The following is a 26,765-nucleotide window of genomic DNA, read 5'->3' as shown; positions in this document are numbered from 1 at the left end:
GGAGTAATTGTACAGTGGTTATTATATTGATCCAGGGTTATTGCACAGTGCCACCGTGGGTTACTTCTTGCCTGAGGCCCTGTCACACAAAATATATCTTACAAATAGCTACAAATAATCAGGAGGAATATGAAATCTTTATCAAATACTTCATGTGCTGTGAGTTGCTGCTGTCCATAAACTCACAGCAGTATAGGAATAACTGTTGATACACTACTGAGGGAGGCCAGGGCAGGAGCACACACGATTTATATTGCATTTAAAACTATGTTATGATATTCAGTTAAACAATACCAACACAAACTTCACTTTCTTATTTGTCAGTAGTAAATCTATGCCGTCTAGACAACAATATCACAGTCAATCCCAGTATCAAGTGAGCAACCCCACACAGCATGCTGATTCTCTTTGGCACGCAATAAGGTTGGAGGCTTCAGCCCTGCTGGGGGGGGGTTGGACTCTCTGCCCTCTGTGACACCCACATATCAGCAGGTGTAGGATGCATTATGGCACGGAGAGCTGCCACGTGTGCCTATGGTGCATTAAGCACAGGCAGAGCAAGACTGTGAGCGAGGAGGGCAGAGAGAGAGAAGGAGGAGGTGAAAGATGTCAGGGATGCTCACGGAGTCAATATTGAATTAATCAGGCAGGGAAAATGTCTCCTCGGCAGAGGTGTCAGACTAAGAAACAAGCAAGGGGGCTTCCCAGGCTTGGCATGGTGCCAATAAGGTTCTGTCGCCTGTTACCTTTTCCTGTGGCATCTCTCCACTACCCTTCTGTGCTGCAGCGTACAGCTTCCCTTTCATCAACAACCAGTCCTTGTTTCTGGAGTGACCAGTGAACCAGTTTCTGGCTAAATGAATGTAGCATCAAAAGAACTGTATATATCTGACTAGTTCTTGGTCTCTCATGTTGATTGACTCATTTTTCCATTCTTTTGCAGTGGTTTGTAGTTTATTAATTATTTGTTGATCTGAAGGTCCGAGGTGCAATACTACTGTAATATTGTCAAGAGGAGACAGCATGCTGTTACTGACCTAGGATGTTCTTTATGTTATGAATCACTGAAATTAAAGTAAGTAAATAATGTGTGGGACATGTTAAATGCACAAGTTCAGGGTTCATCTAACGGGGTTTGGAATTTGTAAGCTTTGTTCAAGTTAATTTGTGTCACACTATCTGATTGGTTAAAAAGCTTCCACTGTTACAGTGGAAAAACACCTGTGTTTAGAGTAGCTGGCTATTTTTGTGGTGTGTTTACTTATCTGTTTGTCTAAGAGTAAGCTATAAATACAGAGGACTCTTTAGAGAGTTGTCTTGGGGTACATTTCTTAACTCCAGAGTACTGCAAAGTATTGTCTATATTAGTTATAATAGTTATCTTTGCCTGTGCAAGTACCCCCATCTTTCATCATATCTAGGGTAATATAGTCCTATAGTAATTTTAATTATGACTGTTAGATGCAAAAATGGAGCAGGATTGAGTGTTTTATTAATAATATTACTTTCACAATCTAACCATCCTACTAAACATAGAAACAGGACTGTGGCTGTGACAGTGGAACATGGTGAATGATCAGCCAACCTACATTTTTACCCTCCATAAATAGATAGTATCAGTCATTGAATAATATATCGCCCAAACTGTCTGCATTAGATATCTCAATGCATGGGGTCTGAATGATCAGTACGTTGATTGGTGAATTTGGAGCCGCATCAGAAGCTAGCTTTAGAAGAGATACTGTTATATGACAACAAACCTTGAAGGTCATATAGTAACGCGACCTATTATCCCGCGGGCCACCAAAAAATCCGCTTAACAAATATGTTTTTATCAATATAAATATGGTTTAATGAATCAACCTTACATATTTCAGAAGTGACAGGTGTGTAGAACATGCACGAAGTCTTGTTTGACTCTCAGCAGGAACATTTCTTAACGTATTTTCCAATTTGTTTTGTACAGTCGCGAAATGGCAACAAAGTTGGCGACAACCTATTATCCCACATTGATGTAAAATGCCGTTGGGAATCAAGCTCAACAAGAAAAATAATTTACACCGAACGTCGCAAAATCAAAATTCTACTATTTGTATCAGGCTGGTTTGTACACGCAGTATTACAACACTATCTTATACACTTCAATACGCTGTATATGTGCTACAAAGCTAATTTAAATACCCTTTTTGGGCAGGGACTTAAGTTTTCCGAAATCTGCGATCCTGGATGACACCGAAATCAATATTAAGTAACGTGTACCAGCGCTTGCGGGATAATAGGTCGTGCGGGATAATAGGTCGGGCTACGATAGCATTTTTCCTTTTTTTCCCTTCATTTCAGTAATGCATCACTGAGGAGTAGAACCTGATCATAGCAATCACACACCAGACATGTCTCTATTATTCTTGTCCTGAGACTGAGTCCTCCTTCACAAAGCCAGAAGGAAATGTCAGAGTCATTGCAGGCCTCCTGGAGAGACCCACAAGGATGCAGATATACCGATCCACGCCATAATCCAGACATAATGAGGAATGGACTTACAAAAGCAGACGCAGCAGGACTAATCATACGCACACCGAGCTGCATACCCTCTGAAAGAGCAACAGCCATCGATAAGTCAATATCGGATGGACTGCTCATGTCCCCATTGTATTCTGGGGGAAGAAAATACCACTCTTGTGTGTGTACATATTAGGCTAGGACATCCAGCTGACATTTAGCTTCTCACTGGTGCTCAGCCTCTGTTCCGAGGCCCTGGGAGGCAACCCAATGAATAATGGGGAGGCTGAGGCCCTGTGGTGTGGTGGAGTCTAGCAGTCTCCATAACTTTTCCTGACAGCCGAGTGAGTACCCCTAGGTCGCAATCGGCGAAACTTATCGGAGGTCAACGTATCGACAGCAAGCTTCAAGGGTATGGGAGAAAGGGTGGCCCTGGCGGGGCTGGTCTGACCATGAGAGGAATTCATCAGAAGCTGCACTCAACAAATACTGTTGTATCTTTAAGCACACCAGCAGCTTGCATCTGGTCCGAAATCATCCTTAGCAGTGATAAATAATATAAACACACATGCTCTAAATTCCACAGATTGCAGAGCTAGGTGTGTATAATGGAGGCCTCCTCACTGTATGTGGCCATGGTGAAGCTATACTTTCTTTTCTTCCCATTCACGGCTCATTCCACCTCAGGCTAGGTTTAAAGCTTTAACTCAATCCTGTTTAGGAATTCCATTCAGAACACCTCTACCATGAGAGAACCCCTGACCTCACCCTAACCCTAACCCTAACCACTACCATGAGAGAAAAAGCTCGCCCTTCATATTCAGACGTATTTCGTTTCCATGGAAAACCCATTGATCAGTAGCTAGCCTATTCCCAAGCGTGAAGAGATGTACCATTGAAGCCCAAAACCAAGAAGGGTGGTTTTCAGTTAGATCTGTTAAACTATCATGATTTGGTTATCGTTGGACCTGCACAACAGACTATGGCTTTCAGGTATGGCAGGGAAAAAAGTATGAATTGAACTCACCACACAGTCTGATTTTTTTTATGGTGTCCATGACCTCCAGATAGCAACTAACTAACTAAGTGGGGTTTTCTGTGTCATCTTTTCAACCTCTGGATACAATCTATTCACATGACACCTGAAGTAATATGGGACACTCAGATTCATAACCTTGATATACTGCCTGTAAATAAAAGTGCCCTTGATCAGAGATCTGCCTTACACACAAGGGAAGTGCACTGATGACTGAGTGGACTTTCAGCCGCAGGGAAAGTCAATTGTGGAAGTGGGTAATTCTTTCTTCATTGACTAGGCTGTCGACATCGGACAAATCGACAAACCTATGGATCAGCATCATAAGATGACCCCCTATCGTACCTTTCTTCAACAGAACATTATGATGCAATCGATGTTTTCAATGAAGTCACATGATGCCAAAATAATGCAAAACAAATAAATGGATAAATTGTGAATTATTTTGGCAGGTAGAAAAACTGGGACCACATCTTCCTCGAAATCCTGAATGGTTACTCCAAGAAATATTTTTACTTGATGGTGATGGTATTTAGAATAGTTTGACCAAGTGTGAGCAGCATGGATTGATTAACTATTCGGCCCAAATTCATCAACAATATATTTCTGTAATATATTTCAATATATTTATCTCCCCAGTTCAAATCTGTATATATGCAGCAGACATTCCTTAACTCAAAAGCAGTGTCGGAAAAGTCTGCATTGCAGTTCTGTGCTTGAAATCTTCAAAGAGTAAGTGGTAGTTAACAAGAGCCCATATTTGTCATCATTAAAATTCAGCCCATCGCTGAATGTGAATAGAGTGACTCGAGTGAATTCATGTGGCCGTTTCGGTTAGAATAGGATATTCAAATGAAAATGACACTTACAGAGGTTGCTGGTGATCTATTGCAAATTCCTTAAATACTAAAATGTACTACAGTAGCCAAACCTTACTGTAGCTGTCACGCCAGGCCACTAAAGCTGTGAAACACTAGGGCATCACAGGGAAAAGGCTTTGTAAATGTGCTAGTTTTCATTAAAGTATGGCACACACCCAAGTCTGTGCAGGGGGATGTTCAAAGGCCTGGCTGAACAGAGGGAATTAGTGTCTAATCTCAGGGCCTCGCTTTTTATTACGGCACCCGGGCTAGTGGGGAGAAAACATGCGAAATAATTCCTTGAGAATATTGCCTTGAATCACAGGCAGCCTCAAAGGCAGCCTCAAAGGCTGAAGGAAAATTAACGGGTATCAGGCTTAATGGGTCGTGAATTACCTTGTCGTTTCACACTGTTCCCTTTGAAGTCTCCTTTTATGGAAAAAAATATTAAAAAATTTGACGTTCAAAACAATATGCAAAAAAATCCCTGCCCAAAACGCTTTTATGAGTTTAAGGGAGCTTCTTTGACCTATCCAATCACACAGCTCACATATTTGTGATATACAGTAACAAAACTGTTCAAAAATGAGTTTTTCAGACGTGTAACTTGTGTACTCCTCTCATTCTGAAACAACCCCCACACCCCCTTCATCATCCTGCAGGGGTAATTTCAAAAAAGGTTTTCCCAGGAGCCAATTAAGATTACACACATCAATATGCAAGAATGTTTTGTGTAAGGCGTGGATGGAAGATGATGTTGTAACATAAATTGGGTTTGTTTGTTATCTAAAAACAACAAGGCAATTACGTTCCCTCCACCAGGGCAAGATTGTGGCCATACCCTGCTCGGTGTCAGCTGAAATAGATTTTCAAATCAATTAATTTTTCAGAAAGACAGTGGGGATGTTAAATGGCCTTTAGACAGCCCCACAGACAATTGATAGAGGCAATTGTGTTGGTGATTAGTGTGAGAAAAACAATCTGCTTCAGCCAGAGTTGTGATTGGAGGAGTGTGGAAAATACCAGAAATAGAGCAGTGATTGTGATTAGGGTCCAGGACAGCACTTTTAATAATCTCTGCACCACTCTTTGTTTTTGTCTGACATTTTCCTACCCCTACACCCATTTGGCATCTCTATTATATTTCTCTTTTTGACTTTGAAGGCATACTGGAACATAACATCTACTGTCTCGTTGTCTTTGTGGCAATGACAAATAAAGTACTTTCAACATAAAAAGGTAATTTACATTGTATTTTATCATTATTATTGCTTGATATTATAGCACTGTTTAAATAGTTCTTTGTCTTATTGTTTTGGCATAAGATTCACAAAAGTCATGAAGAGTCATGAATCACCACTTACATTAATTAAGTTAATCAATGAGGCCTACACCTCACCTAGTCTCAATAATTAATATGGGATTCTAGCTAATTAACAGAAATTGCCAAAGATACTTACTATTAAAAATGAAATTATGCTTTGACTGTGTTTTTCTCAGGTCTGTGGTGTAAGTAGATGACTGCTGATTTTGATGAACTAGCACATACACCTGTGTTTACAGATGAACATGTGGTCGATGCACCACTTACTTGCCGAGCAAGTAGACCTCTATACACAGTATGACAGCATGACAATTGAATCATGGTGCACCTGATTGAGTGTCTTAATCAGCTTAATCATAAAACTCCAGGACCCATTCACATCCCCTGAGTATATTAAACCTTGTGTGGTGCAGGATCACATTATCCATGACCATGAGAATGACAGCACAGGGCATCAATGCGGTGCCTAAGTACCAGGGTCATGACCATCCTCACATCCAGCTTCATCACTGAGGAGAATATGGATTCATACCCTAGTAAATAATTCAGGAAAATTAACAGGTATGATTAACTCACAAAATGATTCAATATGTGTTAACACCTTAACCTTATATGTACACCAACATATTATTAGTATATACACCAACAACCATGTGCTGTTGTTGATAAACCAGCACATTGAATACAGCTCAGATTTTTACAGTGTAATAACTGTTCAGCTTGATCAAACCTGTGGTCAAACCTGTGAACTTCTTGGCAGCAGGCAGTACAGGCAAAACTGAGAGAGACTGAGGAAATATATTTTCTCCTCAGTAGGTTTGCATCTTGGATAGTTTGTCTGAGTAATCATATGACCTGAAAGCACAGCAAATGTAAGCGTATTGGACACAAAAGGGACTGGTCTCAACCTGAAAAAAATATGAAATCCTTCACTCCGCTACTTAAATAAAACTACAGATATGATACCCATTTTTTTTACATTGAGACTCCCACAGCTGGATTGGCATTAAAATTGATCCAGATATGTTTGTTATGTTAGCTCCTGCAAAAATGTGTGATGGCATTGACAATTTAAGGAGGATGTGTGTAAGCTCCAGCTAAAGTTGCCATTATGCAACAATTTGACCTTAAAATAACAGCTTCAAAATCATTTTGATGGTTCACTGACTTGTAATACAGAGAATGGCGTGGTCTGTGCCACTGGTGCGTCTGGTATTGCAATATGTAACTTTAGGGTACAGGGCGCGAGACCTCTCATGAGAACTACCTATTGCTTTATGGCACCACCTGACACAACAACAACTAGACCCTTCTGCTAGCTATAAAAGGAAGCTAGCGCAGTATTCTCTGTATGGACATCATGGCAGAAGTAACGAAGAAAAATAGGGAGACATTGTCAAGGGATAAGAAGAGAAAACCTACCGAAGCTAGCTTGTAATAAATGACACTATCCAATATATATTAAGCATATCACCAACAAAATGTTATTATATTACACATACTCCACATTCAAATGCTAAAAATATTATATATGGGCTGAAAACGTGAGCAGTATTTAATCAAAATTGAAATGTGTCATTCTTTATTTTTGTTATTCTTTGTTTTGTTCATGTTCATCTCCGATGTCACAATAAGTACAACTATGCGGATTCATATTTGTGTTAAATCTTGCCATTGTCTTTGCCGGTTCCATATCCTTCAACTTGTCAACAGGTAAAATAATTTAATTTGACTGATTGATTTGTATTTACGACAGTGGTGCAAAAGTGGCCTCAATCTGCAACTTAAGGGGAAGCTCAGTAGCAAAAATACCTATTCTCCCAGAATGGAGATTAAAAACCAAATTGAGACTTCAATTCACACAAGACACCCACCCAATACACTTATTAAAACATATTAAAAAAAACAGGGATTACCATTGTCACTTTAATACAAATTGGAGTTGTGGTCAGAGTTAAGATTATGGTAGGGTCAAACGTTATGTTAGTATTTGGTGATAAACTGTAGGTAATGGAATAGTTACAAAGTCTAAAAGAAGAACAGTGGTGACATATAACAGTAGACAGTCTGGTCTCAAGTTTACCTTTCCCTGGCCTATGAAGTCTGCCAGGGATTAAGTGCAAATGGCAATTAAGTGTTACAGCAGGGTTGCAATGTCACTATAACTGTGCCATTTTTTTCTAGAGCACAGTGCATCACATTATGGCAAGAAAAATAGCACTATATAATTGCAAAAAACATAATTATGTCTGTATAGGTACGTACATCAAAGACAAAGAAAATATAATGGTATCTATACTGGTGATTATACAGTACATAGACATTATCAAGTGCACTATAATTAGCATTCGCATTCGGGCTGTCAGTGCATGAGAGCAAAACAATTGGGGCAAAATTCTGGATGGTATCCAATCCAATGCAATGCAAGGTTGGCATACAGGCCATAGAGTTTGGAGCTGTTGGATCTTTTGATCACACATCATAAATATTGCCACCCTTCTCAATACCAGCATAGTCACATAGTGGATTTGAATCTCCAATCTAACTTATCTCCCACAGATGTCATCGTTTTTTCAGTTCATTAATTTAATGCAATGGTGCGGAATAAAATGGCCACAAACAAAACAGAGGCACTACCTGTGAGAGTAGAGCTGTGGATAAAAGAATGGCCTGTTTTTCCACCCCTCTGTGGCCTCTTTTCACTACATTAGCATGTTGTTCTGGAGCAGCTCCTGAATAATGATACAGAGGAAACTTCATTAAATAATGGAGTATATGGCATCTTGTCATGGACTCCAATTCCACAATCCCCTCCGTTCCTTCATTTCTCACTCTTCGCCCCCTCAGTCTTATACTCTTAGCCCCCTCAGTCACCTAAACATGAGTTTCACCTGTTCTGCTCCCACTCTTAGCCCCCTCAGTCACCTAAACATGAGTTTCACCTGTTCTGCTCTCTTAGCCCCCTCAGTCACCTAAACATGAGTTTCACCTGTTCTGCTTGGACTCATTTCTCACTCTTAGCCCCCTCAGTCACCTAAACATGAGTTTCACCTGTTCTGCTCCCACTCTTAGCCCCCTCAGTCACCTAAACATGAGTTTCACCTGTTCTGCTTGGACTCATTTCTCACTCTTAGCCCCCTCAGTCACCTAAACATGAGTTTCACCTGTTCTGCTCCCACTCTTAGCCCCCTCAGTCACCTAAATATGAGTTTCACCTGTTCTGCTTGGACTCATTTCTCACTCTTAGCCCCCTCAGTCACCTAAATATGAGTTTCACCTGTTCTGCTTGGACTCATTTCCCTGCTATTTTGTTCTGTTCTTTGTGAGATATTGTTGTTGCACTTGTTTCATTCTTGCTGTGCTATTTCCTAGTACTGTTTTCTGTCATCTCTGTTGGTTTCATTTATTCTATTGCCTGCTTCTACCTGTTGTTTTTCTCCCTACCTTGCTCTGGTGTTGATGTTTTGGGACAGCTTTGTTGGCAAGGCTTTGGACATTATTTTGGATTATCCCATTGTTTGGTGACGAAAGGTTTCTGCATTTTCTTCACATTCAAAATTCTACCCGCTATAATCTACAGACATATCCAAATGTGGCTAAGCCTTTTGATCTTTATCATGTGTTGAGACTAAAGTAGGAGTAAGTGAGAGAGTAGAATAGATAAGGACTAGGAGAGCATATATGTCAGGTCAGTGTAACCTGGAATATTAGAAGCTCTATGGCTCCCAGTCCTAGTTTATGAGAAGTTACACTTGTTTAGGCTTTATAAACATTAGGGGACAAAGCAGAGAACTGTGCACCCAGTAAGACAGTATCTGCATGGCATCTTACGCAGGAATTCACAGAAGAATATAATGAGGATGTAAATAAATGTACCATACCCTGTGTCAACATGAACCCTCATGAATATTCATTAGTATCAATATGCACCCATAGTCACCGTTCTTGTTGATCCAGCTAGTCCTTCCTCTTTTTTATATTCATAAACTGGCCTCAGAGTAGCAGAGCTGTCAGATGGATCCTCTTATCTATCCACCTTCCCACAGCTTACTATGGAGCCCCAAAACACCCTTTAGAGGCTTCTGTGATTTGTCAGTAACCATCCTGTATAAAGATTTCATAGTTTCATACTCGCACATCAATCTTTAATGACAGATAGTTCTCAGGAGACGCAACAAAAAAATTGTTGGGAATATTAATATTAATCAATTTATTGTCAGGCTGTGAGGGGGAAAAAAAGAAAAGAATGTAACAGTGAAGAAGAAAAAGTGCTGAAAATGTCTCAGAGTTAGTGGAGGTTTGTGTCTGCAGTATCTCATTACCATCTATAAGAGATAGTCTTTTAATCATTAGTAAGGTAATTGAGGTGGACGGAGAGAGTGACAGTCCCAGGGCATTATCTGAACTGGCCGTCTGCCAGGATAATGATCCTCCTCTTTATAAATGCATACACTCGTACACACATACACACTCTTTATAAATGCATACACTCGTACACACATACACACTCTTTATAAATGCATACACTCGAACACACACACACACCCAAACACACACACACACACACACACACACACACACACACACACACACACACACACACACACACACACACACACTCTTTATAAATGCATACACTCGAACACACATACACACCCAAACAAAGACACCTAGCCTGTTGATGTGTCTATTTGGACTTAGTATAACCCTCCCCACACACACAAGCACACACCCATTAGTATGCTGCCACACCTACATAATTCAATTCAATTCAATTTTATTTGTATAGCGCCATAACAATACAATTGCCTCTAGGACATACTCATCTGTAGGGACGATCACATCATCTAGCACTAAACGTACATTTTATTTCAAATGTTAATACTTACACATACATTCACACACCTAATTATACAAACATTACATTACAATTCATTAGTGGTAGTTATTGAATAGGCCTATATAAAATGAAAGTACCCAGCTGTATTAGTTTTTGTGTTACCAGTGCAACAGTCAACAACGCCACTACAGTGACAAACTACAGTCATCGGATGGGAGAAGGAAACCGCTCAAAGGCCAAACTTCTCTTTAAAATTAAAATGTGCTTCTCCATTGCCTCACACATGCGAGGGCACAAGGTAGGCATTTTATCCGAGCTTCAGGAGGTTTAATACATGAAACCATTCTCGGTAGTGGGCAATGATGCTCCTCGCCTTCTACTTAAGTCACTAGACTAGCCTCAATACAACATCTAAACACGCCCGCACTCCAGTCGGTCTGTAGCCTAATACCAGGCTTGTCAGTATCAGTCTGTATCTTAGCTCATTCACTTGTGTCTTTATTTGAGCATTGTGTGTTGAGCTGCAAACCTCACCTGTACAATATTTAATTTAATATTAATGTAGGCTAATACACACTGATCTTTTAAATTTAATATTATTTTATGTTTGAAGAATTCCTCCAAGGGTCAACCTGTCACATTTGGTTGAACGGTACAAAAAGACCATCAGTTAAATTAATTTCCTTGGAAATATAGTAAAATAATCGAACCGTAAACATAATATTGTGAATCATATCGAACCGTGACATCGTCTCATTTCATCCCTAGTAGACACCCTCCCACACATGTTATGTTATGCACTGAAGATTAACATCAGTCCATTTCAAAAGGAAGTCACACAGCTGTCACATACAATATCACAACTGGCCTTGAACAACACTAGAAAACATACTGACAAGCCATTAGAAGAACCAGGGTAAGCTCAATCAAGAGATGCTGAAGGGCTTTAGGCAAAGCTCACCAAGCAGACCAGGAGTCATCTGTATGCCATCCGCTGCCTCCAATGAAGAGCCTCAGATGGGCTTTCCCGAGCGTGTGAATACCCCTCTCTGACTCCTTGCTCACCCAGGGAGCTGGGGACCATCACAGCCATGCTCACCCAGGGAGCCTGGGACCATCACAGCCATGCTCACCCAGGGAGCCTGGGGACCATCACAGCCATGCTCACCCAGGGAGCTGGGGACCATCACAGCCATGCTCACCCAGGGAGCTGGGGACCATCACAGCCATGCTCACCCAGGGAGCTGGGGACCATCACAGCCATGCTCACCCAGGGAGCTGGGGACCATCACAGCCATGCTCACCCAGGGAGCTGGGGACCATCACAGCCATGCTCACCCAGGGAGCTGGGGACCATCACAGCCATGCTCACCCAGGGAGCTGGGGACCATCACAGCCATGCTCACCCAGGGAGCTGGGGACCATCACAGCCATGCTCACCCAGGGAGCTGGGGACCATCACAGCCATGCTCACCCAGGGAGCTGGGGACCATCACAGCCATGCTCACCCAGGGAGCTGGGGACCATCACAGCCATGCTCACCCAGGGAGCTGGGGACCATCACAGCCATGCTCACCCAGGGAGCTGGGGACCATCACAGCCATGCTCACCCAGGGAGCTGGGGACCATCACAGCCATGCTCACCCAGGGAGCTGGGGACCATCACAGCCATGCTGTGGTGTCTGGGTACTCCAACTCCTCGCTCACCCAGGGAGCTGGGGACCATCACAGCCATGCCGTGGTGTCTGGGTACTCCAACTCCTCGCTCACCCAGGGAGCTGGGGACCATCACAGCCATGCTCACCCAGGGAGCTGGGGACCATCACAGCCATGCTGTGGTGTCTGGGTACTCCAACGTCCTTCTCCCCGAGGCCTTGTGCCTCATTCACACTTGTGAACTGATGCGAGACAGTGTGCTGGTAGATTGACACTTGTGGTGGTACGCTCTCAACCCACTCATGCGGAAATGGAGTGTGCTGTGGTTCATTTAGAGACGAGAGTGGAGCTGCTGACCTGAGGAGAAGACTGAGTCATCACTCACAATGAGAGAAGAGGCATTCAAGAGTGCCACAACTGAAAACTCTGCAGGAAGCTTTCTTTAAGCATACTTAATTTGTTGCAGGGCACTAACGTCACAGTTGTATGCTGCCAACTATGGTGTATGATGACAAACTATTTGGCTTTGGCCGAACTTTCAAGATCAGCCATTAATGATTGATGTACTGTGTCTTGCTGCGATCCTGAGGTGAAAAGCATTTCAGGGATTTTATGATCTTCTTAGATAAAGACATAACTGACATAACTGTATTGAGAACCTTGATGGTCCTCAAGATAAACTATAGAGACTCAAAGAGTCATTGGCATGCACACTCACACCCACCATCTCGGTAAGAGATGTGTATCTTAAAGAGGTACAGATTTTTCATATCAAATTCTAATAGGCCTTTGCTCGTATTGTGAATCTTGATTATGTCAGCCAGATAAAGTTTGAGAGAGAGGGAAAGAAAGAAAGCAAGACAGAGAGAGAGAGAGAGAGAGAGAAAGAGAGAGAGAGAGAGAGAGAGAGAGATAGTAGTTGTCGTGACAAGGGAGGCTTGGTGATTGCTGTCCATTGTTACTGAATGCAAGAATTGTTCAATGTCATCTTGATTTGAATGCGAAATAGCATAGGTCCATCACATGCTGTCTCCCTTAAACAATCCCCAAATAACTGAACTTGTAATTAAATTATCTGATTTGCCATATTCATTTACTTCCATGTTTGGATCTTAAAATGCTTGTCAAGTTGACAACTTGATTTGATTGCTTTAGTTCCTGCAGGGAGAGTCCATATGGGCAGACCTGAATTTAATCTACAGCCGTTTATTAGACATAAGCCTCTGGAGGGTTTCTGATCCTCTGAGATTGAGAAACATATCGCTGTGAAACTACCAGTTTGCTCACAGAGCTCAGTCAGGGGTGAGCAAAGGGGCATCCTGTTGCCATGTGCTCACACCAGAGTGTGTTGGACTGTCCTGTTGCCATGTGCTCACACCAGAGTGTGTTGGACTGTCCTGCTGCCATGTGCTCACACCAGAGTGTGTTGGACTGTATCTGTTCTCTCCTGCTGCCATGAGCTCACACCAGAGTGTGTTGGACTGGAGCTGTTGCCATGTGCTCACACCAGTGTGTTGGACTGGAGCTGTTCTCTGGGTCATATGTTGCCATGTGCTCACACCAGAGTGTGTTGGACTGTCCTGTTGCCATGAGCTCACACCAGAGTGTGTTGGACTGTCCTGTTGCCATGTGCTCACACCAGAGTGTGTTGGACTGTCCTGTTGCCATGAGCTCACACCAGAGTGTGTTGGACTGTATCTGTTCTCTCCTGCTGCCATGTGCTCACACCAGAGTGTGTTGAACTGGAGCTGTTGCCATGTGCTCACACCAGAGTGTGTTGGACTGTCCTGCTGCCATGTGCTCACACCAGAGTGTGTTGGACTGGAGCTGTTCTCTGGGTCATATTATATTTAAGCTCTGCATCACTGATGGCCGTCTGTGCTCTTCGGCAGCAGAGAAGAATTTTGAATATGGCACAGACAGAAAAAAGCAGCACAAGAGGGAATGTGAGTGCTGCAGGGTAAGTGTCTATAACTGTCCCATATTTCCTTTGGGAGTAGAGCCAGTGCAGATGAAGAGAGCATGTAATAGTCACATCAGTGAGGCAGGCTTGGGTGAGGGATCCTGGGTATTAGTCAGAGTACAAGATAGCGTAAAATTGGTATGTTTTGTTGAGAGCTAGAGGAGCTATACCTAATAACAAATCAAATGTGGGTAATCTCACTATGCTGTTGTGGGGACATGTTTTTTCCCCCCTCAATTTTGGGAAAAACAGATGGGGATTTTGAAGAAATGTCAACAAAACATCAAGTCGTGCCCTTTCGAGTATAATGTATTACATGGGAAATAACAGTCATTAGATTGCATTTTGTACGTGGGCTTTGCAGTGCATGTCAAGAATGAAAAACATAAAAGAACGGAAAAAGCTTCAGAATGAAGGGTGTGTTGTGACACCGATGGACATTGTTGTGAATGAATAACATCCCCTTCATGTTTGTTGATTGCACAGTGCCCTAGTCTATTCATTGTATGCGCACCTCTTAAATTATTTTGAACATCCTCTCTGTTCTCCCTTAATTAGTCTCTCTGGTTTGCTCAGTGAATGCATTAGTGATACAAAGTTTGATTACCATTCACACAAACCATTGACATGTTAAAAACAGACCGACCCATATACACACACAGACACACATCCATTACAGACCAACCCATATACACACACAGACACACATCCATTACAGACCGACCCATATACACACACAGACACACATCCATTACGCCTGGCCGGCCCATATACACACACAGACACACATCCATTACAGACCGACCCATATACACACACAGACACACATCCATTACAGACCGACCCATATACACACACAGACACACATCCATTACAGACCGACCCATATACACACACACACACACACATCCATTACAGACCGACCCATATACACACACAGACACACATCCATTACAGACCGACCCATATACACACACAGACACACATCCATTACAGACCGACCCATATACACACACACACACACATCCATTACACCTGGCCGGCCAGGGAGATGAAAGGCTGGATGAAAGCTCCCTGGAGACCAGACTGAACCATGCTGAGGTAATAGCTGGGTCCCTATGGGCACCTGATAGGAGAACAGGAAGATGAGGTAATAGCTGGGTCCCTATGGGCACCTGATAGGAGAACAGGAAGATGAGGTAATAGCTGGGTCCCTATGGGCACCTGATAGGAGAACAGGAAGATGTCCACAGCTGCTACCCTGGTTACACCTGACAATAGACTCACAAGTCATGGCAGCTAATCATTTTTCTATCTTTTTCAACTTGTGCCCATCGTGGAGCCGAAGGTTGAGTGAGGATTCATGCACATGAATAGCGAAAGAGGAGAGCATACTCCCTTTGATGTTATCCTGAACTACACATTGGGTCTTCGGGGAGAGATGTCAGGTTTCAACCCTATGAACTAAATTGTCAGCAACGCCTTGTCATCAGGGGCCATGAGAGTCGTGTGTAATTACAATAAATGGTGTGACGCACTTGCTAAGGTTCCCCTGCACACATGTATTTGTATGACATAGGTTACTATCAATGATGTATTGGACTGTTAGTCCTGACACAGACAATCCAATTTCAGAAGACAAAATGCATTGTTGCAAAGTTAGTAGCTACCTGTCCACTCGTAGGCTTATTAGCCTGCTTCAATGTGCACTGTGCCTTGTCGAAGTCAGTGACAGCTGCCTATGCCAGTGTGCTTGTGAACAGTGATGGGCCAGTCCTGACTCTCTGGGATCATTCACCCGGGTCCTTTTACTAACCCAGGGGAAATGAGTCTGCGTCCTCTGTTCCCCCGCATCCTTTTGGTCCTACACCTGCTGCTAACATCAGGCCACGTATACATATTAAAACGATTAATTGTATCACTCTCTACTCTCCTTACGACCTGTACAATCTCCAGAAAATCAGCAAATGTCTGCTTAAGTTTGATGACAGAGTTACTGTTAGCACATTACAAACTGAGCTGCCTAGCCTCGCATACAAGTGGGAAAGACTGAAAAAGTCCCCTCCTGAAGGTTATACTGTCAGGGCATGTAGTGAGGTGGCACAGGAAGGTCAGGAGGATAGTGGCGGACTACCATACATGGAAGAACCAGAGATGGAGCTTGAAAAGAAGGACCTGTTCCTCCGGCAAAAACTGTGCCATTTGTGTCCATTTAATACTCTCACAGTACAACCTCTTCATAGATGCGTATCATATCATTGGGTTAGCATTTGAGTGTCTGTTGACTTTGTCCATCACACAGATTTCATGTGAAAGAAGCTTCTCAACCTTAACATTTGTGAAGAATAGGCTACGAAGTTCATTGAGTCAGGACAACTTGGAGGCTTTCATGTTAATGTGCACAGAGAAGGAAATCCTCATGTCTATAAGCAACGACACAGTTATACATAAAGTGGCTGAAACCAGTGCACTGCTAAGGCGGTTGCTGATGCTGTAGTGTAGATGCTGTTGGTGCTATTCGCAATGTAACTTTATACTGTTCTGTGAGTTGAACTGTAAACATTAGTTAAATATGCCTCTTTGTTCTATCTGGTCAAGGTCATTAAATATCATGATCCTAATGCCTCACAGCTAAAAATCTCTACATCTGCCTGCTGTTTTTTCTCGTTATGAAACACTTTGAAATCCCGTAATATCCTTTCCTCCCGTGCGTATGAGAAGCATGCACATGCTGGGAGACCAGAGGTCAATTAGCAGCTGTAAGTCTCCAACAGCCAGTACAAAAACAAGCTGCCATTATCCATAATGAAGTTCTTAGCTGGAGTCTATTTGCACTGAATTGGATGATGGCCAGATGGCGTGTCATGGTGTGTGTGTCACACTTTTCACACAGTGTGACCATCCTAATGTGGTTTCCTGCATTCACCCCAAAAGGGTTGAGGTTCATCTTTACCATTGCAATTTGTTGAACTCTTACTATATACAGTATATATACAGTGCCTTGCATAAGTATTCACCCCCTTGGATGTTTTACTCTTTTATTGCTTTTATAAATCAGTCATGGTCAATATAAGTTGGCTTTTTGGACAAAAATGTCAAAGTGAAAACAGATTTCTACACAGTTATGTAAAATAAATAAAAATATGTAATGAAAAAAAGTGATTGCATAAGTATTCACCCCCTTTAAATAGACTGACCTCATTCAACCAGGTCCAGCCAATTGGTGCTAGAAGTCTCACAGTAAGTGAAATGGGGATCAGTGTGCAGTGAATGTGTCTCAAGTGATTGTAATATAACGACACCTGTGTCTGGAAGGTCCATTCACTGTTCAGTATTCAGTAATCAGTATTCCTGGCTACTGTTACAACATGAAGACCAAAGATCACTCTAAGATACAAAAAAAATGTCCAAGGCACTTAACATCCCCTGAAATTCTGTTCAAACCATCATCAAGAAATGGAAGGAATGTGGCACATGTGTAAATCTGCCTAGATCAGGCCGTCCTTACAAACTGAGTGACCATGCAAGAAGGACACTAGTAAGAGAGGCCACCAAGACACCTATGACTACTCTGAAGAAGTTTCAAGCTTCAGCAGCTGGTATGAGCGAGACTCTGCATACAACAACTGTTGCCTGGGTTCTTCACCAATCAAAGCTTCATGGAAGAGAGCCACTGTTTGGTCTCATCCAACCACAGAACCTTCTTCCCCTTGACCATGGAGACTCCCACATGCCTTTTGGCGAACTGTAGCCGATACTTTTTTTCAACAGTGGCTCTCTTCCATAAAGCTTTGATTGGTGAAGAACCCAGGCAACAGTTGTTGTATGCAGAGTTTCTCCAATCTCAACTGCTGAAGCTTGAAATTCCTTCCGAGTAAATAAATATAAATATATATATATATATATATATTAGCTAGTTGTTCTAATGTTGTGTTATATGTTGTTGTTGTGTTATACAGTATGTTGTCCCTGTTGTTGTTGTGTTATATGTTGTCACATGCTCCAAATTCTGTAGTATGCTAATACAATGACAATAAAGGCTTTTCTATTCTATTCCTTTTAGAGAGGGCGGTCAGATAGTGGTGAAAAAGGGCAAGCAAAGGATAGAATAAGGGTATAGGATAGTGGATAGCAGGATAGTGGGATGACAGAGTCTGAACCAGTCTATGTTCTCAGCCCTAGCATAACTAGAATAGATTCTCCATGTAATAACGTTCCTCTCACTTTTAAATAAAACACAGAACACTCCAGGGAGCGAGTTCTGGGAGATGGTAATGTGAAACAGACTTTTCATTTAACCTCGCAGATAGCTACCTTCAGCCGCAGTTCTCAGAGGCAGAATTATAAAGGATTTTAACACTATTAGCCACTGTGAAATGCTTCTGGCTGCTATAGAACTGGGATTAAGGTATTAGACCTACCCTATATTAGACAACTGTATGCTGGTCTTGTAACTCCAAATCTTGCCTAATTACCTCCGCCAGGCAGGTTATGTTTTCACCCCTGTATGTTTTTTTGTTTGTTTGTCTGTTAGTTTGTTTGTTTGTCAGCAGGATTACGCAGAAACGCATCGACCGATTTCCATCAAAATTTGTGGGTATATTGGGTAATATAATGGCAATAATTGATTAGATTTCCAGATGTCAAGGTCAAAGGTCAAGGTCACAAGGCGGAGGTTTGCATTCTCTGAATGCTCCCATTCTTGTTGCTTCATGTTTTCTCGCCCTGTTTCATCCTCACCGTCCTCATCAGCATAGCCACATCTCATTACAGCATGCATGCTAGCAAACAACAGTGACCTTTAAGACCTTTAAGTGACATTTATTAATGGACTTTTTCTCAATCAAATTAGCATTAGTCATTAGAATGCTAAAACGTCACTAGTCAAAACTATGGTTCCTTGCAACAATGGTAACACCATTAACCCACAGAAATGGAAGATATTGAAAAGACATACCCTGATTAAATGACGGACTGACACAAATACCTCTTAATGGACTTCAACTTTGCTTGAATTGGCCATTGGTTAAGCACTCAATAAATTGTCATGCTAAATGTAGGAAAGCAGTTTCTACAGACAGTTCGTTGACATCATCAGTATCATTACCATCATATGCCACCACCTGTTTACTCTCCTACCCTCCGGCAGATAGCGCAGGTCCTCCAGAGCAAAGACCACGAGTCTAAAGGACACTTTTTCCCCGACGGCCGTCAGAACATTAAACACTTAACGTAGAATTTCATTCGCAATATTAATACACTAATCATTTTATTCGACTGCAAGTCACTTATGCCATCTCAGTCACCCTACACATGTTTATAAACAAAATGTAAATGTATTTATTGTAAAGAACCTCAGGGAAGTCTGTGCAATCTATACCACTGCACTTTATTGAACTGTTAACATATATTTTTGTGGATATTTGTACTATTTTTAGCTATTCATTCTATTGTTGTGTAATATGTTATTGTATGTTATATGTTGTCCCTCGTCGCACCAATCGGAGCAGCGCTCCAAATGTTTTGTTTGCAAATACAATGACAATAAAGGCTTTTGTATTCTATTCTTTATTCATTTTCAACATTTTTAATTTAGCCACAGTACAGAGCTCCTCATCGGTCACACCAATTTTATTAGTGTGCTTGCCCGAAGGGAAGCACAGTATTGTTATCGTTAAGTTTTCTTTATTTATTCTGCCCGATTTTCTTGCAGCTAACTACTCCTCGCCCGTTTGAGATAGAGACGCCATTCAAACACCGAAATGTCCGGCTCGATCCGGTGCAACCTGCTATGACTTTTCGTGGCGGTACTCTTTGCCACTCCTTTTTTATTCCTCTTTTTCATCACCCTTTTCTCTCATTGACTAACATGGTGGAAGGTTGAGCCATTGTGACGTCACCCACTAAGGCGAAGCTCTGTATTCTCCTGTAACGGCAGTTGACGGCCAGCGACGACCAGCATACAATCATGGATATAAACACTAGAAATGCTGTTGCTGAACTTCATCTACACACCTGGGGCCGTATTCACAAAGCCTTTTATCTTACCACTAGGAGTGCTCCTAACTCGCGCTAAAGCCTTTTACGTAGGAGTAATTTCTTAAAAGTGATTCACAACGGCTCTGAGACCTACTCATACTAAGGATAATACCAACTCCTAAGCTTAAGATAAAAACTCCGTTGCTATGGATGACGTCGCTTCTCATGCACGAGTTTAGAAGGGGTGAGGACGGTGATTGGTTGTTTACAGGCTCTCTCATTAAAAACTCATTCGTGACGTCTCTCTAACAATCCCACTATATCGACTGAAAATAAGAGAATAACCTAGGCTTCAAATTAAGTCATATTAAATAGTTATGGACAGTGCAGTTAGCAGAATGCACACGCATGATGACAAGTTTGTGCATCCAACGGGAATGACACTTAGCACGTTAAGAGAAATATAAAGCGATCAATATAAAATATGGCAATTGCATGTAATCAAGGCAGTAATAATTAAAGCACCCAGCAAACTGTTAGGATATTATATTTCCAGCCCTTGACCACTTCAAATATCAGCACATACGGCCCTTCAAGCCCTCCAATCTTAATTGATCAAAGCGAAACGAACGTGAACCGTAGCCTAGGCGAAAGCCTACTGGTCCCAATAGCCACTGTCACCCCAGCGGCATCCAGCTGGTAAGTTCTCAAAAACCTGCGACCGCTCTCCGTTGAAATGCACCAGTCATCGGTACATCCAGGCCACGGTGGACGAATTATTGTAATGTGTGTCCCGTCACTGGACATTCCTGCGATCGCCATGGAATTTACTTTGATATTGTGTAATAAGCGATTGTCTGGATAAACTGTTGGATGATGTGGATGATGTGGGGTCTACAGTGCGTTGATAGTTTGATGAATTAAACGGCTGACTGATGATTCCCAGTGTCGTCAGTTGCGTTTTCCGCGAAGCCAAACAAAAATCTTTATGTTTCCAAACATTTCACTTCGGGACACATCGTTGTTTAAAGGCGTCATTGCATCCCGCGCTAATTCTACGACAATATTAATACCTTCACGGTTTAAGCAATGTCTTTTATCAATTCCAAGTCGGCTGCAGCCATCTTACGATTTTTTGTGAATAGGTCTTAGTGATTTAGGAGTCCTCATGAGGAGTTTTAAGCTGTCCTAGACTTAGGTGCTACTTTTAGGGATAAAATATTTTGTGAATTGCTCTTAGTAAAAAAAATTAGGAGTCCTACATTTAAGACTGACACGCCCATTATTTTTAGGAGTTTCTCCTAAATTCGCCACTTATGACCTACTTTTAGCCCTAAGATTCTTTGTGAATACGGCCCCTGATTTAATTCTTTAAGCCTTATTGGACATATTTTTATCTTAAAAGCTATATATATTTGTATTTAACTATTTTGAGAAATGATAACGTTATTACGCGATGTGCCTTCGCTACAGGATGGTATAAGAGAAAGAGAGCGGAGATTCTCCTAACTAGCTGGCTAATGTAGCCATCCCATTTAAGCTATTCATATTACCGCTAAGCTATTTGTGACATTGGTAATTATACAGTATAATTTGTTACATTTCACTCTCAATTTTTCCCGCTACAAACTGCTTAGTATTCCACTTTGTAGCCTTCTCTAATCACTCGATTACCTCAGCCAGCCAGATTGGCAAAATGACAGCACCGAGAGGTCCATGTATGTTTACCCTGGAGGAAGCAGTAGTGCTTTGCCAAATTGAGCCAGAGATTTTCGAATCGAATGACAACGAAACTAATGTAAGTTGTAAAATGAATGTTGATGGATAACAACCTAAATCTGAGCCATAGTTGCCAACTCTGGCATCTACAACATTTCTGATTAGCTACGCTAATAGCCTACACATAGCCTCTTACTCTATAAAACATTAAAGCAAATATGGCGATTATTATTTACCTTATCTGCTGGTAACCATAGAAGATCGTGAAGTAGGCCTACTAGTGATTTGAGTCCAAGCCCATATGTATTGTAGATGAGGTAATCCACTTGGTGCTAACAAGCACATCAAAACTCCAGTCAAAACGATGGTCTGTCGACAACGCAGATTTCGCTAATATGTTTATCCTACTTGTAACTTGTTGGTTGCTAAAAAGCTCTCTGAACATATGACCGGTCTTACTATACTGTTAGTACACAGAGTATTCCTATTTTATGGACTGCATGGCTTATGAACAAAGCTCATGTAAAGTGACATTTCTAGTAACGTAATCTTGGAATGTAGCCTGGCTCACGTCGCTGTCATTCTTCCACACTGTCAGTGGACGAGCGTTGGCTCACTGTAGATTCACTTTGTTTGCGTTATTTCAGTGTAGTATTTATTTATATATTTAATTTTGCAATTAGGCTATATAGGCTGTCAAAAAGGTGTTGTATCGCTATGGCAGGGTTACATGAAGTAAATATGAATGTAATAGACTACTTTGTGCTACTGAATAATGCAGCTGAGATAATAAAGTCTTTGGAAGATGTTTTGTGTCATGTCTATAGGTTTATGTCTGTAAATGTGAAATGGTTAGTGGTAGGCCTACATCTCATGGCATTTCAATATATTTCTAGTTTAGTGAGCTACACTTTAGATATTTTCTGAGAGTCTTCGAGTTTAGCTGCCCCCTCCTTATATGGATAAAACATATAACAAGCCAGACATCACTGTTGAGAGAGAACTGCATTAAGTCTAACATATAGGCCTATCTTACAATAAACTTTAAGTAAAGCTGGCTATGTAACCGCATTCATTCCAATATTGTTGCAGAGATGTTTCCTTTTACCAAGATAACAATTTCAACAATTCACTTAGCTCAGTAAGTCAGTATAACGAAACTCTGGAACTATTAGGCTATGACCAAATGTAACACACTAGACCCTTTCACAATAAACAAGCAAACAAACAAACAAAAACAGAACAACAAAGATACCCTCATATGTCTAAACGTCAGTGGAGCCAAAATATAATGGTTGAGCTTGGTTGCTTGCTAAAATATATTGGAAGAAGGCCCCACTACACTGATTGAGTAGATGTAAATACATGTTAATTCATTGGCACTTGTTCTCTCTGTCACAGAGCAAGCACACTCTCGCAGTTCGTTCACGAAACGCATTCTAGTTTAGTTTATCATTTTGACCTTACATAACCTCATAGGTATTGGATCAGGCTGTGCTGTGTGTGTGTGCATCTGTCTGACTATACAGTATGTGCTTGTGTGTGTATGTGTGTGTGTGCATGTGCATCTGTCTGATTATATGCGCGTGTATATGTGTGTGTATGTTTGTGTGTGAGTTTGTGCATCTGTCTGAATATATGCATGTGTATGTGTGTGTGTGTGTGTGTGTGTGTGCATCTGTCTGATTATATGTGCGTGTATGTGTGTGCATCTGTCTGATTATATGTGCGTGTATGTGTGAGTGTGTGTGTGTGTGTGAGTGTCTGTGTGTCTGTGCATCTGTCGGATTGTGTGTGGGTGTGTGTTTGTGCGTGTGTGTGTGTATATGTGTGTGTGCATATGTTGCTCCCTGAATTTATACCATTAATTTCCTTGGCAATAACGCCTCCTCATCTCGGCTCTGATTGTGCCTGTGCTCCCTATCTCAGAGTGCTATAACTCAGAAGACTTCTCTTCCATGTCTGGCCGTATGGCTTGTGAGTCTTGTCAGGAAGCCTGGATTTTCCTAGCCAGATGTGATCTGGCATCTGGGTTTCATGGTTCTGGGCATCTGGGTTTCATGGTTCTGGGCATCTGGGTTTCATGGTTCTGGGCATCTGGGTTTCATGGTTGGGTCTGCACAGAACCTGCTGTCCATTCAGAGGGCAGTGGAGCCAACAGGCCAAACAGAGCTCATACATGGTGTCATGTGTTATACAGTATGTTGTCCCTGTTGTTGTTGTGTTATATGTAGCTCATACATGGTGCTCATACATAGCTCATACATGGTGTCACGCACTGGAAAAGGAAACGTTTATCAGAATAAGAACAGGGAGCTCTGTGCCCCTGGTGGATAAGAACAGGGAGCTCTGTGCCCCTGGTGGATAAGAACAGGGAGCTCTGTGCCCCTGGTGGATAAGAACAGGGAGCTCTGTGCCCCTGGTGGATAAGAACAGGGAGCTCTGTGCCCCTGGTGGATAAGAACAGGGAGCTCTGTGCCCCTGGTGAATAAGAACAGGGAGCTCTGTGCCCCTGGTGAATAAGAACAGGGAGCTCTGTGCCCCTGGTGGATAAGAACAGGGAGCTCTGTGCCCCTGGTGGATAAGAACAGGGAGCTTTGTGCCCCTGGTGGATAAGAACAGGGAGCTCTGTGCCCCTGGTGGATAAGGTTTATGAAACCAGCTTCTCATTTTTGGAAAGCCTGATAAACTCTTGCTGCACTGAAATGATAATTTCTCATGAATATTAGAGAGCCAAGGAAATTGATTGAGTATATGAGATGGCGTGAAAGAGACTGAGCTGAAAGACAGTTAGAGTGAGGAAACAATTGAGTGAGAAAAAGTAATTTGACTCTCTCTTCAGTTCATTAATCTTGACTGACGTCAAAGATTATGGTTGTTTTGCAGGGTCCTTTCTCCAGCATACCATGGTGGTAGAGTTTCTGTCCTGCTCCATGGGTGGTGACACCAGTCCCTTTCACTGTCTAAAGCTGACCTTGGTGGACAAAAGGTAAACTATAGAGTAAAAGCCATCATAGATACTAAACACTAGTCCAGAATAAATACATAAATAGACTAAGAAGGCTGTACGGTCCATAAGTTAATAGATTAGTGTGTTGTCTGACCATTTGTAGTCTATAGTCTGGCTATTTAGTGTTTTAATAGCTGAGGGAACCAAACTGCCCCTGTACCTCTTAGTTTTGCATACAGGCATTATGTACCTGCAGCCTGATGGAAGAAGCTGAAATTCACCATTTAGTGGACATGGTGGATCCAGGGAAAGTGGTACGTATAGGTCTCTCCAATAAATGTGACATGTTGCCCTCGAAGATACCGGGAAGTGCCACAACACTGGGAGAAGAGAAGATCACACGGAGGCATAGAGGAAAGGCAAGAGGTGCTCATGGAGAAGAAGCCAGAGTAGTGTCAGTAGTAGTGTCAGAGGCATAGAGGAAAGGCAAGAGGTGCTCATGAAGAAGAAGCGAGAGTAGTGTCAGTAGTAGTGTCAGAGGCATAGAGGAAAGGCAAGAGGTGCTCATGAAGAAGAAGCAAGAGATTCATCTCTCCTCACCCCCGTTGAGACTGTAGTGTCTGAGGTTCTGGGATAAGCCCCTGAAATATCCCAGCCCAACTGATGCATCCCCCAACCTGTCCCCCTAACTCTCTCCGGAGAGATCTTGAGTCTCCCAATCACCAGTGATAATCTGCCGTTTCCTGCGGCTGCTAAGGGGTGTGCCTGGACTTCTCTCTAGTATCTATCTCTGTGGCGTTTCTCTAATGCGGTGTGTAATTTCATTAAGCTCAAGCGCATCTGCTTGCCTCAGGAGATGCTGCATTGGAGAAGATTTGAAGCGTGCAGCCCGCTCTCTCTGTCTTATTCCCATGTTTGGAACTATGCACTGCCTGAGTGCTACTGCTATCAAGAGCAAATAGACATGGAATAGACAGACAATAGCATCTTAGTTAATGTGGTACATTATTTTATGTGTGTTTTGGGCTAAGGCATAAATCATGATTTTAGCATTTCAGCTTTAGATCAAAATAGTCGATCTTTCCCCCTGTAATCTTTGTTTTCTTAGCAAGTTTGCTGGTTTCCATTAAACATACGTGATTTTTTTTTATCTCAGAGAGCTGGCACACACCATAATCACAAGGCATTGGAGACAGAAAGAGACTCCAGCCCAAGATTGTTAGGGAGGCTGTGTAAACATGTTCAGGTGCAGGTGCAACCCTTGACCACTGGAGCTATCAGCGCCCACAGCCAGATGGAGGTCATTTGCTGGATGGTTTGGTCTCTTTGTTTTGACTATGGCTGCCACTTGTGTGCTCTACACCAGGTGCAGGTCTTCCTCTCGTGGTCTGCTCACATGCTAAGAGGGGTCATCTTGCACAGCTTATTCACTCAGGGAGGACGACCCATATCTCACAGAATTGTATTCCCTGACATAGCCATGACAACAGCATGCACTGATACAATGTTTTTTTTTATTAAGTGCATCTGGTACAAAGTGGTTTAAGGAGTAGAGAGTCTTTTTTGTGGCTGAGGACATCATCTGATTGTGGTAATGGCCGCTTGTAGCATCGGTGTGCTATCTGTACGGAGGGATACTCAATGAAGCCTGGACAGAATGTTTTTTTTTCTTCTTCATTTTCATTTAATTTTTAATCATTAAATCATTTTCAACATTCATTTAATTTTCCTTTAGTTGATAAAATTGTATGATTCACATACCAGGCCTCTACAACAGGTTTAATGATTCATGTACCAGACCTCTACCACAGGTTTAATGATTCACATACCAGACCTCTTCCACAGGTTTAATGATTCACATACCAGACCTCTACCACAGGTTTAATGATTCACATACAAGGCCTCTACCACAGGTTTAATGATTCACATAACAGACCTC

This window comes from Sprattus sprattus (assembly GCF_963457725.1).
Source record: "Sprattus sprattus genome assembly, chromosome: 2".
Taxonomy (NCBI): Eukaryota; Metazoa; Chordata; class Actinopteri; order Clupeiformes; family Clupeidae; genus Sprattus; species Sprattus sprattus.
The sequence above is the reverse complement of the archived record's forward strand: the minus strand, read 5'-3'. Positions refer to the sequence as shown.